Source organism: Thunnus maccoyii, chromosome 15, assembly GCF_910596095.1.
Source record: "Thunnus maccoyii chromosome 15, fThuMac1.1, whole genome shotgun sequence".
NCBI classification, from domain to species: Eukaryota; Metazoa; Chordata; class Actinopteri; order Scombriformes; family Scombridae; genus Thunnus; species Thunnus maccoyii.
The window spans coordinates 22,600,506-22,619,929 of NC_056547.1; the positions used below are offsets into that span (position 1 = coordinate 22,600,506).

Below are 19,424 nucleotides of genomic sequence, written 5' to 3' on the forward strand. Positions count from 1 at the left end.
CAGAATTTCCATCAGATATCAGATATCAGAAGATCCATTCAGTCCGATAATATTTGGGAAGTCTAGAAAAGCCGCATGATTTAATTATTTTATCCCCATTCAAGTTAGCAGAGAGCTAACTGGAAGTTAGCCACTTGGCCGATGAAAGTCTCTGGTTGTGCATTCAAACAGCCAGCACGGGAATGTCCTGCCCGATATGCGATTTAAAAACTCTCTATACTGTGAAATACAGAGAGATCTATCTGGCAGTGATAGGCTTAATCAGCATTGGTGAACTTGTTTGGCAAGGATTTGAATGTAATAGACATTGTAAAAGCTATGTAAAAGTTCCACACTGCAGGTTTAACAAAGCAACTTTACAAATCTACAGCGAATAATCAAACAAAATAATGTGACAGTTAGCTCAGCAGCAAACTCCATCCACTGAGGAAGACAGCTTGATGTGTTCCAAAAAAAGGTAGAAAGAGGACCATGAGTTAAGATTTTATTCATTTATTTTTAATTTATTTATTGTTTTATATTTTTTGTCAAGCTACTGTTTCCTTTTCAAAAATGAACTGTCACAGTCAAACAAAATAATTATATCTTGTTATATCTTGAAATGACAAAGACTCCAATTTTACAAGCAAGTACTTGCAAGAGCAGAGATACCCTGTATGCAAAAACATGGCATGGTGAGACTTTGGCCCTCTGCTTTTCTTGCGTCAGTTGTAATAATCAATTACCACTACTCCCTTATTTTACTTCTGTTTTTATTACATTTGTACATACTAGATAGCTGATCATATTTTGGAAAAATATGATGATTCTAGTCTCAATAACTCAATAACATCCCCATTTTGCAAATTTAATGGCTTTATTTACTTAAAGGCATTGACTATCATGCTGTCTGTACTGGATTCATTCATTGCATCCTTTGATTTGTCCCATTTTATTTTTTGTGTCCAATATGTCCAAGTCATTTTTATATCCGCACAAATTACTTTAAACTAATGCAATTCATGTGTCACTGAGTATTAGATACACACTTACGCAATTTCCAGTCTAGCATTGATTTTAGAGCAAGTGGAAGAATTTGCATTGACTATGTCTGGCAATATTTTATTTTTCTGTGAGAGCGATGACTTGAAGTTACTCATTTGTACTATCCAGTGCATTCATGTATTGGGCTGTGTGCATTTTTTGGCAGCAGCAAACTGATGGACAGATGAAGGCATGAGTGTATGGGTTTTTCTGAATTCACCCACTCGTTGTGGCTGCCATCATTGATGTAGAGGCTGTAGTGTGTGTACAGTATGTAATTGCATATGTTTGTGCACGTACACACATGCCCATATGTGTGCACCATACGTGTGTACCATATACATGCAAGAGAGATTGCATATTTTGTGTATTAGGGAGCTAGCAGAGCTGATCAGTGTCCATGCTGAGGGCTTTGTCACAGCTGACCTATATTAGATGAAAGCAGCTGGATCAGTGGCCTGCAGGGACAGCAAAAGAGTTGTGTTCTAATTATCTCTGCAGCTAGCTAGCGACACATCACTCCCGCGCTCACAGACACACTCATATGAGTATGCACGTACGTACACACTTTCCGGCAAATCAATGGGAGCTCATGAGAGCATCTGCCATGCACCGCTTGACGAACGACAGTGGCAGATCCTCCGTGTAGGATTGGCAAGGATACAACGCCTCATGTCACACAATGCATATTAAAACCCTTTTGTGATCATGGACTATGCCCTTTGGTCCCACTCTGAAAATGCGATTGCGTATGACACGACTCTATTCTGCTCAGCAAAATATAATTACTAGGTGATCACTGCTAAAATGAGGCTCTTGTTGTTATTGCTTTTGGGAATTGTAAGAATGCATTCAGTCATCTTGTAGATGATTCCTCACATGGATTCAAATAAATGTAGTCTGTATACTGGTCACTGTTGCCATGGAGCCCCAGACTAACATGCTGAGGGTGTCCGTCACCCATAATGAGGCAGAGAATAACAGAAGGAAAAAAAGCCAAGGGTGCTAATGCTAACAGCTAATAGTAATCACTGGACTAATGCTAATGCTAATGGAAGGGTAATAAAGTGTGTGGAACCCTGTGGCATCCTCCAGTGCAACTGCAGCTAGCTTAGTAGCATTTGGCATTCAACTGATACACACACAGTAAGGGGCGAATGCACAAGGCTATGTTCTTGTTTTTATCTTATCAACACAGGTATGTAACATGCTCTCACATCAGATGACACATTCACAGTGTTATTTTGTGTGAGCCACAGTGTTTATGTGTTTTTTTTATTTTTGTGAAGTCTAAGTGATTTCACACATTCTCCTACCTTTAGGAGGTAATTGGACGCAGCACACACTCAATTAAGCTGTTAGCCTCTTAGTCATCCCCTCCTCTCTCTCTCTCTCTCTCTCTTGTTCTATAACTCTCTATTTCTTTCAATCCCTCACTCCCAATCCTTTCCTTCCATCGTAATTTCACTCTCTCCTGTGTCCCCTCGCTCTCCTCTCTTCATTTTCTCCCGTCGTCCCTCCATTTGTGGCTCCGGGGCCTTGCGCTCCGAGCAGGGGAGCTATAGCGTCAGCCAGGCAGTCAGGGGAGCTTCTTGTTTCGGGACCAAACAGGCACAGCCGCACATTTTCCACCACATTGCATCTTCAGGCATCGCCAGGGACCCATTTACAGGTCGGAGCTTATGGGGAGGGGTGATTTTCCCACGACGGCAGGAGGGACATACTGTAGAGCAGGAAAGAGAGACAGAGCTAAACTCTTCATGCCAGGTATGATAGGGTTTACACAAGTCAGATCACGTGCGCTTTCGCAGTTTGAGCTTTCCTGATGTTTGTTTTTCTCTTGTCTCTTCCTTCCTGCAGAGAGACTGAGAGTTATCTAGCCGTCCGTTTCTACCTGAAGACATGGAGCCCCATTTCCTGATGAGACTGTGGTAAGTAGGGAGTATGAATGTGAACACACACATACGCACAAGTGTAATTCCTGCAGCTACTCATCACCCGTACCCTCACATATAAATCCCACTTCTTTCTTGTGCGTCCTTGAAATTCATCCCCTGGAGGAGTACGTAAGAGTTCCCAGTAGAACCTCTCAAGGATTAACCCACGTCAGTGAAGCAGCTCTAAGAAACTGGGGATCAGACGCATGCCACTCACTCTGTTCTCTTTCCACGGCCTCGGCCTTGTGTTTGATCTCACGTGTGAAGCAGATTTGACTGAGTTACTCTCTGTAGATGTTTGGCTTTTGAAGCTGAACACTGCGTATAGCCATGTGAGTTGTAGCTACCATACGTGGGATGGGAGTGCAGCTTTTCAGAGGTCATAGAATGCCCTGATTGTTTCGTAGGGACGTTGATGTCGACATGTAAAAGTTAGCAATATGTTGGCTTTACAATGGATTAAATGGCTGATGGAGATAGTGGGTTAGAAAGAGAGGAGCGAGAGAAAGATGTCAGACGGGCGCTAGCTGGCACAGTAGTAAAGTAAAAAATAGCAGGCAGGGCCGACCGATTGTGCTGGCCCGAGGTTGTACTCCTATTCTTAGCCTCAGTCTCCTCCTTTTCCTCCCTCTCTCCTCCCTCTTCCCTCCCTCCTTTCTCCTGAGTCTTTTGTTACCGCTGTGACGTCAGCGCCCTACAGTCCATCTGGTGTCTGGAAGATGTGTCTGGCACTCTGGATCTATCTGCTCTGCCTGTGTAATTGGCTAAAACCACTTAACTGTCTTCCATCCATCTACCTCCCCATTCATGCCATTTTATTTATTTATCCTCCCTCTTCACCTTTTTATATATCACCACCTCAGCTGATATAGTCCTGCATCTCTCTTTTTTTGACCAGAGTTTTACCACAGAGCTCTGAAGCTTCTTAATTAGAGAGATGGCCACTTAGAGATTAAGTGCCTTTTGTGTGTGTGCATTTTCTCCGATGGGATGGACTGGTTATGATCATCTATACAAGTGAAATCACAAATATATCAAAAAGTTGTCATAGGACCCAGAAACCCTCTGTATTCAACCCCAACATTGATTTTCGCTGTTGCCACAGCGATATGTCATGCCTGTCACTGCTGCCAGGGTAAGTGCAGGGCAGTGTAATTCACTTCTGACAAATGTACTGTGTGTGTGTGTGTGTGTGTGTGTGTGTGTGTGTGTGTGTGTGTGTGTGTGTGTGTGTGTGTGTGGGCGCGCACGCATGTGTGTGTGCACACGCATGTGTGTGTGGTCCAGGTATTCCTCACATTGTGGAGACATAAATCTGTTTACACAGTCATGTTGTGGGGACTCGCCTCCCTTATGGGGACAAAAAGCAAGTCCCCTTAATATAAATCAGCAATTTTAGGGTGAAGACTTGGTTGCGCTCAGAAAAATGTATTCATCGTTTTACAGCCGTATTGATTGTGTATTGGAAAAAATCTTTTTGGGCCAGAGTGCATCATGTGATGCTGCAATATAGAGTTTGAACATTACGTCAAAATTGCCTCGCAGCCCAGTATTGTTCTTGAGGGCTTGAGTTTAATCAGCTACAATTGAAAATACCTGTGTAATTGTACAGGACCTTTAACTGACACTTGCCGGCCAATCAGAGGTGAGTATCCCTGTGATCGTTAAAATCTTGATTACTCACTAAATCTCATTGCTCTCTGTGCTGGTTGTTGGGACCAGTGTTAGGCAAGTTATTTGAAAAATGTAATCAATTACTCATTACATATTACTGGTGAGTACATGTACATGTATTTACTAATTATTAGCAGATTAGTTACATTACTTTCATTATTCAACATACTGAAGCTCTGGCAAATGTGCCTTTTAACAACTCCAACGTTGCCAAATCCATGTCACATCTTCTGCATTTAACATATGTGGAAATGTAAAATAAGACTTTGTGGTTTATCAATTAGCCCGTCTACTGTTTGGAGGTATCTCACAGTTAGCCCTGGTGACTACACACAGCACTCCAGCAGCCTCACAGTGAAACTGCAGGGTTCACACACACTCCAACTCTGAACAAAACCAGCTGACTCCTGAGTGTAGGGCTACTGTTAGCTAGCCACCAGGCAAACACAGCATACTGTATCGTGTAAATTAGACAACTTTAGAGTTATCAGGAGTCACATTTATTCTCTATTGGTAGAAGCCTGCCTTTGTGCCAAGATGACACAACAAACTAGTCCACTGAATGCACAGACTAAACTGATACCAACCTTCCCATCCTGGTAAGACAAGAAGCTAACAACCCAAATGTCGAAGCCACAGAGAGTTACTGGGTTGAGTAGCAGCAATGTAATAGGCCACATAGGGACACTTGAAGGGAGCAGAGCCATGGTTAATGTTATAAGAAACACATGCACTTTTCCTACAATGACCAGTCAAAATGACTACTCTGTAAAAAAGGCCTATAGCTGAATTTCGAATTGTAATCTCTTACACCACTCAATACTGATAAAAGTAATCCCATTACTGTAATGCATTAGAGAGTAATGCATGGTTCTGGTTTATCCTATGTAAAGAAATACAAATGTATTTAAATCATTCCATAAGTGAAGAAAGTGAGGAAATGAAGTGAAACCTATACTGAGAATGTAGCATTATTAGTGATTAATGTCACCCCTCATTACTCAGATTTATTGCAGTTTGTTACACTGGGTTTTGTTGCAACATGATTTTACAGTGCAGTGAACTCCATGAAAGGTTTTAAATTGATATCATGTGCGGTATGCGTTATGCAGAGATGAGTCACTTCCCTCCATTATTTCTCTTTACTCAAGTTCCAGTTCTGAATGGCGCCTGTATGTGGGTACACATACATTAGTGCATGCATGTGTGTATCTGTACTTACATGTGTGTGTTTGCACGTGCATATGGCTTTGTGGCTCTGTGCCCACTCTCCATGCTGTCAGCATATGGTTTGTGGTAGAGTAAAAACTTCAAACAGCAGCTTTTTGTAACACTGAAGGACAGCATCTCATTAGGAAGCACATTAGGATGTGTGTAGTTTGGTTTGTGTAACTCCGATGGAGCAGACAGAACTGAGCCTGCAGGAGAACAGGTTATCAATTGTGCTTCTTGATTATCTGTAGTGCAGCTTATCAGCAGCAGATAAGAGAATTAAGCTGAGATTCGTTGTCGCTGTTGCCGTCCTGCATGCCAACTCTCAATAATGTAATACAGGGATAATATTTTTTGATATACTTTACTATATATTGCTCTCGCCAGCACAAAATAAACTTTACTTTTGTTATTATTCCTACTGGATTCTGCAATTTTTTAAGTCTAAAAAGTTATTTACTCTCCTGCTTCGACTCCTATCTGCACAAAGAGAGAGGGCCATCTGTCACTGTCAAGAGCTGTAGCTCCTGCTTTGTATTATTGACAGGAAAATGGACACAGTAAAAAAACCAGATAATAAAAATGCATGTAATAAATGTGTTCACTGTTTTGTGGAACAGAGGAGGCTTTTAAAACCTGACAGTGTTGTCAGAGAAGTTCAGAGAAAAACGCATCAACCTGAGCTCAGCCAGCAGCTGAATTCATAATACTGTATCAGAAAGACATTTCAAGCAATCTAAAATCATTATTAAAATCATTAACCCTCACATACTGTTCATGTTCTGACTCATAATTAGTCTCTATCCCAAATCTCTGAACCACAAATCTATTTGTCATTCATAAATACCTCATCAGCCATTAATGAACAGGCAATTAATCCTTAATGAAGCTTCCAGAGAGCAGAAAGAGTTTATTCTTTAGGTTTACACTATTGAAGTATGGAGAAAACATTCACAACACACTACACTGATTTGATTGAATGTGAAGAAAGCAAAAACATTTTTGAATGGCATTTTTTGAATAAGTATGGGTCATCCTTCCTACATACAAAAGTGTGTACCAACTGCACAAAAATAAATAAAAGTTGAAATATTTTCATGTATATATTCTGGGTCACTTTGGGAAAAAGTCATAAAAGTATCAAGATAAAAGAACACATTGTTCAGGGTGTTTTTACTGCTCTCAAATGTAAAAACGGGCCAGATTTGACCCTGAACAGTGTGTAAGGGTTGAAATGATAAAGAGAAATATCCCAAAACTATCTTGCTTTTCTGATTTTTGACGAGAAGATGGAATTGATTATTCTGTGTGAAAACATTAAGCTAGCATTACTAGTTAGGAAATGACTGATATTCTACTCTCTCTGATTGTTTTAGCTGCATGTCTATCTCTCTATCTGTCCATCTTTCCTTTTGTCTCCAATTCTCTTGGTGTCACTCAAACACATTTCCTCTCTCTCTCTCTCCCTCTCTTTCTTTAACTCAAGATGATTTATGGATATCTTTTATCAATGTTGAAAGCAGGGCTCATCTGTTCTGAACTACTCAAGTCCCATATCATACAGAGAAAAAGGAGAGATTGAAGTATAGGGATTTCAACCTGTATGTGTGTGTGTGTGTGTGTGTGTGTGTGTGTGTGTGTGTGTGTGTGTGTGTGTGTGTGTGTGTGTGTGTGTGTGTGTGTGTGTGTGTGACAGAGTGAGGGAGAGAGAGAAAGGAGGGAAAAAGAAGGGTAGAGGGAGGCACTGACTGTCTCAGCCTTCGTATGATTTAATCAAAGTCATCCATCACATCTGGATAATTAGACAGCAGCATGGAACGCATGACCAGAGCCCATCGGTTAGAACACTCACACTTAGACACACATACCCACATGCATTCACACCCACCTCTGTTTCCACATAAATACGTCAGAGACAGAAAACAGGAGGAAAAGGTCCCAACACTGTTTGAGGTTCAACACGGTCTCTCTGTATGCACTCAGGACCATTGCAGCTTAAACATGTTGGCACAAAATTCAGACATAATCAGTCAGTGACAGACGATTGGGAGCAGTTTGAGCCATTCAGCCTAAGTTGGTCTCCATCAGTGGGATTTTCGGTGTTTGATGGCCAATTAAATGAGTAGAATTAGTGCTTGCAGTCAGAGAGCTCTGTGCAAAGCTAGATAATGACCAGAACACAGGGTATCACTGCAGGAAATGTCATCAAAAAGTCATTCACTGTCAAGTGAAGTTTTAAAAGTAGTGGGGAAAAACTGATATTATAATTCCACTCATTTCTAGTATTGTTTCCATTCCTATCAGTCTTTGCACAGAAGCCAGAGACTTTTTTAAAGCTGTTATAATAAATATTTTGTAATTTTGTACTGTTATGATATGAAAGAGCTTGCTAGCAGTGATGAACCTACAGAGAATTTTCACCCAACTTGGCAGTTGCCCTTAGCTCTGTTGGGTATTTTAGCATCTTTCAGCTCATTGTTTTGGTTTTACGTAACTTTACTGTTTTGATTCAGTCTCACTGCACTTATAGCATAATTTCTAGATCAGCAGGCAGCTGTTTTCAGCAAAAAAAAGCTCTGATTAACTCACTTTACACACTAATGTTGCTCTGTATCTGCTGTATTTTTGCTAATATGTTCATCAACTTTACATAAGTGATAACATTATATTGCTTATACCATGGCCACTTGCTAACAAAAAGCTATGCAATCCAAAAACTATATATAATTTGTTGATTTGTGTACATAGCTAATTTTGATTGCGCCTCTGTTTTAAATATCCTCAAACATAGTTCCTGGGCCTTAAAACTGCAAGGCAACATCTAGCTAAACAGACAGGATTTTACAAAGCTGTGAATTTTTGAAATTGGGAGCCAATGACTCTCTTAAATCTTGGACATACTCACCCTAATGCTGTCACATTAATGTAGAACCGCAAACAAACAGGACAGGTGTCAGGTTTCTAAAAGTTAATCAACACCTTTCAGCCATCCGGAATCAAGAATTCAATGACCATGGTATAAAAGGTGAAACTGTAATCTGTTAATGTAAAGAATCCATTGTTTGTTTGTTTGTCATTGTTTGATACTTGATGCCGCTTTTATTCAAGAAGTTCAACAATGTTGAAAAATGATGACATGTAAAATTGCATTTACATACTATAAAACAGACAAAACGAGTTCCAAACCTTGTATACATAGCACATTGCTTTTATGTTCTTGTGTGAGTGCTTAATATGTAAAAGACACTCAATAATGATTATCCCAATTACATGCGCATCAGAGGATGATATGTATTGCGACTACAGATTAGCAGTAATCCTGCCAAGATGTATTTTGTTATTGTGTTAGCTCATAATCAACCCACAATGATGCTCTTACGCTTCGAGTGATCCTGTTTTAATGGTGAGTTTGTGTTTACATTGATTTGATGAGGGGGAGTTGAGTGGATCTATGAGCTCTGATAGGATTTTAAAACAATATAGACTAATGAATGTGCACATACTTTAATGAATGCATGCAAGAGGTTATACGCTAAGGGTTGATCTTGGACGGTAGCAGCTCTCTCTCTCTCTATCTCTCTCTCTGCGTCAGTGATGAGACTGCTGACTAAGAGCAGCGAGATATCTTGTCCTTTTCCTTCTCTTCTATTCCTCACACATTATCTCATTGATCATGCGAAAGAGTGACAAGAGTGCAGCGTCAAGATGTTTGAGGGAAGGTGAAAACTTCCCGGTGTTATTTTTTTCTCTTGTCTTTCTACTTCATCACTGCTGGAACATCTCTCTTGTTTTCTCTGTCTCCGCCACTTTCTCTCCATCTTGCACACTCTAATAAACACAATCGCGCACACAAAGGCCCGTGGAAAGAAAATCACATCCTCCTTTGTCGTTATCACCTTATCTGTTCTTCAGCTGCAGTCTTTCTCGCTGCATTTTATTTTCAGTTGTGACTGAAGTGTCAGCGCAGGTAATGAGAGGGTTTGAGACTAAAACAGATCAGATTTGTCACAGAAAGCCAGCTGGTAAAGTGAAGTAGGTGCAATTCTGAAACTGTAAAATTCAACAGATTCAAGTCTCGCACACAGTGTGTGTGTGTGAGTGTGTGTGGGTGTTTCACACATGAGTGACTGCGTGTGTATTGTGTCTAGAGGGAAAGGAAGGCAGTTGCAAATTCTAGTCACTTGCAGCATTTATGCTCCCACAGTGACCTGCCCTGCCAGTCACAGCTGAAACAACATGTGCTTGCACACAAACTAGACACATGCAGAGTGTGCACACTGACAAATGTGAGAATCAAGTGACTCCAGCAAGTGTGTTTATTCATTGGTATAAGAGTCTTAATATCGTGTATTTCACTGCATTATGCACTGATGCAAACGTGAGCTGACATCACTGAACTGAAAATGCAGAAACCCACTGAGCAATGCAAGGATGTCTTTTAAGGGCTGACACAGCTGCACTGTGTGTAAATGACCCCCTGGAGTCACTGTGAGTGGGTGTGATGTGAATCAGATGTAAATGTAACATCCAGCACCAAATACTTAAAGGATAATTCTCTTTGTCTTTATGTACTGGCTGATTTTCATAGTTTTTGCCATCATTCTTGGCTAATTATAACACTCCACTCACCTAGTTGATTACTTGGATCTGGGAACAAAGCAGCATTACTGAGAATAAGTTCCAACAACAAACACCTGTTAGTCAAACTTATTTGGACGAGAAAACAAATGTGAACAGTAAATCATTACTCTAACTGTCCATTGTAAACATCCATCACACTTTACAGACCGACGCCCTGGTTCAACTTTAACTACTGTGGGGCTCCCTGGTGGTCTAAGGGTTTAAGGCGTTGACCATGAACTGCAAAACCCCAGTTTGAATCAAACCAGGGACATTTTTTGGCATGTCATTCCCAATCTCTCCCCTCATTTCCTGTCAGCTCTCCACTGTTGACCCTAAAACTTCAGCCGACCATGCTTTCCCTAGTTTTACTGTGCAATAAGGGATTATTACTAACATTTCTGGTACGTTCACTTATGGTTTTACCTCCAAATGAAGTGATTTAGCTAATCTGGCTAAATTGTTGACTTGTTTACAACCTATTTATATGTATTTTGTGCCCTGTTCAACTTCAATGTAGTGATGTTGCATTGTTCCCAGACTGTAGCAGTCACTTTGGTGAGTGTGATATTATCATAAGCAATGGAAATGATTTCCAAGACTATGAAAATAAAAACTAAGTTGTAATAAAAAAAAAGAATCATCATTTATATTGAATATATTGCACTGCAACACAGGAAATGAAATCAATATTGTAGGCCTCTAGCTTTAGGTACTGGCATATTGTTTCAATTAAATACCGTATTTTTATGAATCTAAGTCATTTAACAGTATTGGAAGTACAACAGCCAGAATACAGGGAAAAACTATATTCCACAAATGTGACAAACCATGTGATCTTACTTTTTACTTGCCAAGTGTTGACACTGTTGCTCACAGTGTGGCTGGCAGATTGAAGAACATGTGCAGCATTGACTCGGGAATTCTTTTATTACTGAGGTCTTCGAACTGGAAAGTTATGCGCTAAGTGATTGAACGATGAGACAGACATTACTGAAAAGATGAGTGGTATGAAACATTTTGTATAGAGACACTGTAAATGAATGATTGAGGTTAAAAATGGCACATTGCAGATATGGTTACCATGGTGAAAACCTCCTATAGCTGACAACTTGTCGATTGAAAGCAGTGAGAAGCCTTTGGTCGTAGCCTTGAGTACATATGTACACAAATGAAAATACTCAACACCAGAACACAGAGCTAGTGCACAGAGGAAGCAAAAAACATTCACTTGAGAGATACAAGTGATAATATTGTAACATTGTGACCGTACTGCAGAGCAGACATACAGATTTACTGATTCATTGATCCATTGATTTTGGTGTCCTGCATCACTATGTGTCTCTATGGGCTTAGACAGTGCAATAGTCATGCAGTAGTTACAGTTTTGCAGTTTCAAAAAGAGAACATTTCAAAAGCCTTACAAAAAGCAATAGTTTGATATTTTGGGGAATTGTTCTCTTTCTTGCCAAGGGTTAGATGAGGGGATTGATACCGCTTTTATATGTGTACGTTAAATATGAAGCTAAAGTGAGGAGACTGTTAGTTTAACTTAGCATAAAGACTGGAAAACAGATAGCTTGGTTCTGTCCAAAGGTAAAAAAATCTGCTCTCCAGCACCTCTAAAGCTCTCTAATTCATATGCTATATCTCATTCATAAATTGTTTGTTTTAACTTTGGACAGAGCCAGGCTAGCTAGTTCCACACTGTTTCCAGTCTTCATGCTAAGTTAAGCTAACTCACTGCTAGCTATAGCTTCATACGTACCACACAGACATATTGAACTTCTCATGTAACTCTCCTTTAATATACAGTTCTGTGTAGTTGAAGTGGTTGTAATTTCTAAAGACAAAAATGCAATACACATAAAGCACTTCTTAAAAAAAGTTTTTCAATTCTCTCAGGCAAGACAAAAAGTGCAAAAAGAAGAAGAAAAAGCAGGAGTGAGTATATTTTAAGGCAAGACATGTGACAAAGCAGAGAAAAAATAAGTGAAAGGCTTACAAAATGCACCAGTGAGCCGCCATCCTCCATGACACTTGACTTTTCCTCTTCTCTCTCACTTATTTTACATTCTATCCCTTTGCACCGCCACCACACTTCCTCCCCCCATATCCCCTCATTCTCTCCATCCTTTGTTTTTATCTCAGTTCCCCTGACTGTGCCCTGACACTCCAAAGCTCTGCTTCCCTCATTAACTCTCTTTCATGGGGCTGCAGATGACAATAATTGGTTTGAAAACAGGAGACAATGGAATACAAGGATTATCCCCGGCTCACACCCACCGCCACCACCCTACACCCACCCCACGAGGAAATCGCTGCTCTGCATCCTACCCTCCACTTCCTGTCCCCGTCTCCTACAGACACCAGCTCCACTTGTCCTTTCTTTTTCACGTCCTTTGTTTCATAATTGCTCATCTGTCTCTTTTCTTTCACCCTCATCTTTCCTTAACCCCTTACATTTAAAACTTTTTTTCTTACTCCCTTGATCTTTACCACACACACACACACACACATAAACACACAATTTTTCGCAGCTATCTTTGTTAGGACATTGTATTGACTTCCATTCATTGTGGACAGCCTCTACCAAACCCTAACCTGAACCAGGACCTCAGAAATGACATTTTGCCTCATTTGGATCGGGCTTTGGTCCCCATGGGGACTACTGGTCCTGACAGGGTCGGGGTTTATACTGGAAAAAGTCCCCAAGAGGTAACAAAAATGCACACACACACACAGATAGAGAGAGAGAGTTCTGTGAAATGATAATGACATTTGATTAAACACTGTGACTAATGTGATGTCATCTTTCCAAGGAAACCATGAACCTGTGACAAAGTGATGAAGGAAAATGGAACAGAGGGAGGGTAAAGATGTTGAGGGAGGGGTGGTTATATAAGAATGAAGGGGTGAAAAAATCACAACCCCAAAAGGTACACCATCACCCAAGTTCACCTCATGCAAAGTTTGTCGTTCCACTTCTTCTTACCGCTCTCCGTCATCATGTTTTCCCCTGTCACCCCCCCATCTGTTTTCTCCTTGTTTCCATTTGTCCTAAAGTCACTCTCCCCACTGCTCTGGCTTTATCCCTCCCTCTCTCTCCGTCTGTACTCTCTCCATCTCTTCCCTCCAGTGAGGGCTCTCAGGTTTCAGCTATAACTGCTTTAGCGCAAGGGATAATGGTTTGTAATTCACTCCCAGCTCCTCTCTGCTGGTCAGGAGGCCCATTCATGTACAAGCAGAGAGAAGTAATCAGTGTGTGTAGGGAGAGGTTACTGTGGATTCTGTATCACCTCTTCAGCCACACTCCCTGTGCGTGTATGTGCTTCTTTCTTTCTGATTGCTAATATATGCACGTGGGTTTGCATTATTAGTGTGTATTGTCTTTGTAACATGTGCATAGCAAGCTTGAACTCTTTCATCCACACTTCCTCTGCGTTTGTGTATATGTGTGTGTGTGTGTGTGTCACTTTATAATACACAATGATGCTGTTTGGGGATCATCTGACATGTTACATAACCCGTTTGTCAAAATTAAAAGCCAGAAATAATGAACGCACACACACACAAATATACATTCTGTTAGGAACTTGGAAGCAACACCCCCTCCCCACCCAGCCCCCTTAATGTAGCACTATGAACTCCAATACTCCACCTGCCAGGAGTATGAATAATAGAGGGATCCCATATGCGTCAGCTTGTAAAACTAGATCACCAACTGTGGGCCTGAGGAAGCTTGGTAGGCCCAGGGGCACCCCAGGGCCTCCAGGGTTGGGGGAGTTGAGGCTAAGCAGGCCCAGGCAGACTCTCCACCGTGCGGTGCCTCACCTCAGGGCGATGCACACACAGTGAGGACTGGAACAGCTCCAATAAGCTGGCTAGTTGCATCTAAATGTATACTGGCCTTTTGAATCATTATTCTAGTACAGTGGGACTGGAGTGAGATTTTGTTATTGTGCATGTGTGTCTGTTGCATACATGCATACATTGTAGCTTCCTTTAAAAATGTAACTAATTTTGCATAGATGGGTGAGGAATCTGCCTTTTTCTATCTTGTTTCAAAGAAATCATTTTTTTTAAAGCAGCTATAATCAATATTTTTATGTTAAGAGTAGATGAAAAGACTACTTGTATGTGAAAGGTGTAACTTGTAGCGATGAACCCACAGATAATTATCATCCAACTCTGCAGTTCCACTCACTTTTACGGAGCTTTAACGTGAGTTTTAGCTCATTGTTTTGGTTTTCGGACCTACAACTTTACTGTTTTTGTTGAGTCTCACCGCTCTCATAGCATTATTTTCCATCGCAGCAGCAGGCAGCTGTTTTTAGTGAAAAAGCTCTCCGACTCCAAACTACATGCCCAGCACAAAACAACTGACAGACTAACAAGTTAGCGACTAGCTGGTGAATATAGTGGAGCATTTAGCAGCTGAAGAGACAGATATTTCACAGGTCTTGGTGGAGAGCAGAACAACATTAGTCAAACTGCCAGAAGCACGACTCCAAATGAATGTTGCTCCTTATCTGCTGGATGTGTAAATATGCAACTGTTTGCTAACAAATTCACCATATCATCTCAATGGGTGATTATATCATCAGTGTTGTGTTTACAGCTTTGTTTTTTGCTGCCACCAATTGCACATTTAGTTGTTATATTTCTCAGAAGAGGGAGAAAAGAATAATTCAATTAAATGTGATGCTAAATTACTTCATGAGCTGAATTTTGTTTATCAGTTTACAGTTCATTAACACAGATAGAAAGTTACCCTTTTCAACCCTTCAAACCATTGTAGTCTTAGAACACTGGATACAAGAAGGAGACTGTTCTACATGATAATTATTGCATCATGGTGGTGAAAACTAAAGAATAAATGTCCACAGGGACCCATTTGTGCTACATGGGCTATTTATGTACTTCAGTCATTAGATTTCAACCTGCAGATGTCAGACAGTGAAAGAGTGGTACTGTCACCCTGGTTTTTTTTTTTCTTCTTTGTAATGCTGAATCACCCTCTGTACTCCACTACACTCTGAATACACCTTTTCATGCCTAACTTAGCCAAATTTAAATTCAACATATTGGTAACATGGCTAACTTCATTTTTACTTTATTGTTCATAAGAGTAAGCAGGCAGTCTGACTGAAAACAGCTCTGTATAGAGGAAAATGCAAGGGACTGCGTTGGTGGGGTCATGTTACGTTATGTTAAGGTGAGTAATAAATGCATTCATTTGAAGTGTTCATCAGATGCCAAAACTGCAAGGTTTATAATACTGTGAGAGAATTTCAGATTTTATTACTCTGAAAAGTTGTGTTACTATATTAAGTTATGTTAGTTACCACAGCAGTCACAACGATTGGCAGGTATTCAATAGATGTAACGTTCAGGTTACAATGTAACCTACCATAAATGTGAGGTTGCACATATTTGATTGGCTAACATAGTGCATTGATGGATGACGTTGCATTGCATTGTGGCAAAAGTTGTGCTATTTTCATTTTTTTTTTACCTTAGATCCTGCATTTTTTTGTTAGAGCCCTCTGCATAGGCACCTACATAACAGTCCTGTTAAAATGAATGTTGTTGTGTGTCTGAACTCAGCCTAAGGCCAAAGTTTGCCTGCCAAAATCAGCTCAGTTTGCTTATATAATAGAGAATGTAGCAAACATAAGATAAATGTTTTTTAAACCACTCTAAGAACAAAAAAAATGGGGCAAAGAGGACTGTAGCATGCAATATCTGGTTGTGAGTTGAGAAATTAAAGTAAAAAGGTTTCTGTAGCCCATAAACAGTCTGGTTATGAAGTCAGGGACGTTTTCTCCTCTTGTTAAGAGTCAGATAGTCTCGTTCAGATTTCCACTTTCCAAAATAAGGAATCTGAATAGATCTACATTTGTCCACCAGCACCACTTGAAGGACAGGATTTTGGGAAGTGTCTCAGAGCATAACTCCACGACTGATCATACAATGCACCAATACCTCCCACCTCCCCGATTCACTCAGCTGCTCTACTGCACTTTTGATTTAAGCCCCCAGATTTGTTTTCTTTCCAACAGTTAGTGAACTTATCAGGCCCTGACATGGGTGTGTTGTCGCTGTCATGGTGCAGGTCCTTCCCTCTGTTGGCAGCAAGGTGGAGAGTTGCTTTGTTTGTAGAGATGTGCTCAGCAATTCAATTTCACAGCTCTGTCTCAGAGGAGAGCTGGAGGAGCGTAAGGAGAGAGGGGACAGTAATTGAAAGGCAGTGGAGCTCATCCTGTGTCCTCTTCTACTTTTTTCCCTTTTGTGTACATCTCTCTTTTATTCATGTGTGCATTTGTGTGTGTTTGCCCTCTTTAATGTCACTGTGGCATTATTGTTGTTGCAATGGTCTTTTTGGGGCACTCCACATAGTTATCTGCAAAATAATGTATTATAAACACAACTGACATTGCGCTATACCTCTCTTTGTTCCTGCTTTTGTAGACAGCTGTAAGCTGTCCCAGATTTGTCCTAAAAATGTGTTTTGATCTCTACCTTGCTTTGAATCAAAGCTCTTTACTTGAATCAATAATTGAATTACTTGTGTGACAGCAGAGATAATAATTTTAGGCACATGAAAGAGCTTAAATTTGCATGGAAAAGTACATTGTTATATGCTATCCAAGTGATCTTGCACACTTAAATTTAGATTTGGGAACAAGTCCTCATCAAAGCTAGACACAGGGGTGTTAAGACTGCACTTCTATTAATTTCCAGCTGGGTTTTTTGGACTTTTAGGAACAATGGAAAGGAATTAAAATGATTGGTATCTTGGATTATATTGATTTTCCTGTGTAATTCCTGGGTACATTGTGACGTTAAATGTTTATTTAAGCTCACAAACCAATAAAGACGAGGAGTATACCATTAGAAAGTAAAGATTATTGTATGTTTTTTACAGCATCCTTGTATTGTATCTTGTATATCCCAGAGTTCTTGATTTTTTCCTTTTTCTCTAATCTTGGCATCCACTCTCCCTTCATCGTGTTAGTTTGAATGTGAACCAGCAAGGGCTTTTAGTAGAGTGTAACTGGGTCTGAATGAATGTTTTGGCTGTCATTTTGGCCAGAGAAGAGGAGGGGGGAGTAGTCACGCTGCATAATTCAGAAGGGATGGGAGATTATGCACCATCTGTGTCCATATCCCGGTGGCCCTGTCAGAATTGATCCACAACCCTTGACCTTTTCAGATACTCGCAGTGTTTCCCACCCGCTCTGTCGTGCACGGTGTGTCAGTGTGCAGGCATGTGGGCGTTTGTATTTGTGTGTGTTTCGAGCATGAGTCAGCCTGCTGCTCAGTAACCTTTCCACTGGATTACAAAGTGCAGGTCAAATATACATGAAGAGTTTTTCTGTCTTTATTTTGTTGTCACTCAAAGGTCAAGCATTTCTGCTAGAATATGGGGTGTTACATGCGCTGAGTACACTACTTACATAGGTCACATGAATGAAGTTAAAGGAGCAGTTTGACTTTTTAGGAAATACGCTTTTTATGCCAGCTAGCCTGGCTCTGTCAGGAGTCTTGTTGTCATGGTGAAGTTGCCAGCAGGCAGCCAGTAGACACTCCAGGAAGTCAATGCACCCAGCTAAGAAACAGTTACATGTAACTCCTCAAAAAACCACTACTTCTCATCTAATTCTAGGCAGAAAAGCAAATGTATTTCCCAAAATGCCACACAATTCCTCTATTTAAAAACTGCTTGCACAGTATTCTGTGGGCGTTACCGTGACATAGATACAGCCATGCAATGTGCATGGACTATAGGTGTAGTAAAGAGAGTGATGACGTCAGTTGCAAATTTCACCTTTCACAGATCTTGCATTTATATGTCACAGGCAGGCAGTGGAAAAGGAGGTATGCAATTGACTTTAGAGTCAGGAGTTCTATTGTGCCGTATCCATAAAGACAGACTCCATAAAGGTGTTATGTAATGTCTTTGTGAGTGCAGTGAATCACTGACCAGCTTTACAAACTGACTCTGTGTGTGTTGTTGCCATGAAAAGCTTTCTGTGTATTTCAGTTTATTCAAAGGATTTGGCGTTTTTATGGTGCATAGTGGGACTGTATGCCATTTAGTGTATGGCTGCTGTGAATGCCTAGTTTTGATGTAAGCTTGCAGAACATTAATACAGAAAGTCCTTCACCTGATTATTTACTGTAACAATAATGTATATACACACCTCTCTTTGTATACATGCATGGTAGAGTAGCTACACTGCAAAAGTCAAGGAAAAAAACACCCTCAGGTAGCTGTTAAGTTTTATAAATTTCTAATATGTACTGCATTTCACAAGTCATTTTGTTGTACAGTGTTCTTTTCTGTTCAGCTGTTGGTTATAAGTGAAAGTGGAAAGTGTGATAGAAATAGCATAGTAAGATTCATGCACCTTGCTCAGAATACATGGCAGTGTACTTAAGTCATCAGCACTCTCCTCACTCTTTTGCTGAAAAGAGCTATGATGTCACTTGCTGCCACCACTTCTTGTGCTGCTGTTCATAAAGCCCGTCCACCTCGGCATCAACCTGCAGCCTCCGAGACTTGTTACCATCACCTCCCACTGTTTGTCCTTCCATGTTGGGAGTGATAAGATCAAAACCAAGACACCAAACATTATCACTGTACACAGTCTACAATCACATAATAATCTCTTCCATGCAGGCTCGCCGGCTGAATTGTAATAATACTCACAATCCTTGAGTACATAAAAGGAAGCTGTCCTTTATACTTATATCCAATATTGACTGATTTACAGGTGTGGCGGTATTCTCTCCACAAAATCATGATGATGATGAACCAGGTGGCTAAACATGTTTTTTGTGTTGCCTGTGGACAGGTGTTACAGATTATATTAGTCCGAGTTTGTTTGTCCCATCAGTGTCCCAAACAGGCCTCTGTTATACACTTTCCCCAGCAGTTGCTCATTATGC

The 19,424-nt window shown here is 40.5% G+C and overlaps 1 protein-coding gene and 1 long non-coding RNA gene across 3 annotated transcripts in view; one reads left to right on the forward strand and one right to left on the reverse strand.

The window, feature by feature from the left end:
• Positions 1-2,668: 2,668 nt before the first annotated feature.
• Positions 2,669-19,424, reverse strand: part of LOC121913296 — a 38,084-nt gene continuing 21,328 nt past the window's right edge. For both annotated transcript variants that reach the window (XR_006100292.1, XR_006100291.1), the window contains exon 3: positions 2,669-2,746. This is a non-coding gene — a long non-coding RNA (uncharacterized LOC121913296). The remainder of the gene's footprint in view (positions 2,747-19,424) is intronic.
• dlgap3 (discs, large (Drosophila) homolog-associated protein 3) overlaps positions 2,703-19,424 on the forward strand; it is a 55,906-nt gene continuing 39,184 nt past the window's right edge. Inside the window, exons 1-2 of the mRNA XM_042435973.1 lie at positions 2,703-2,790; positions 2,884-2,954. The gene's annotated coding sequence lies outside the window, so the exon portion shown is untranslated. The remainder of the gene's footprint in view (positions 2,791-2,883; positions 2,955-19,424) is intronic.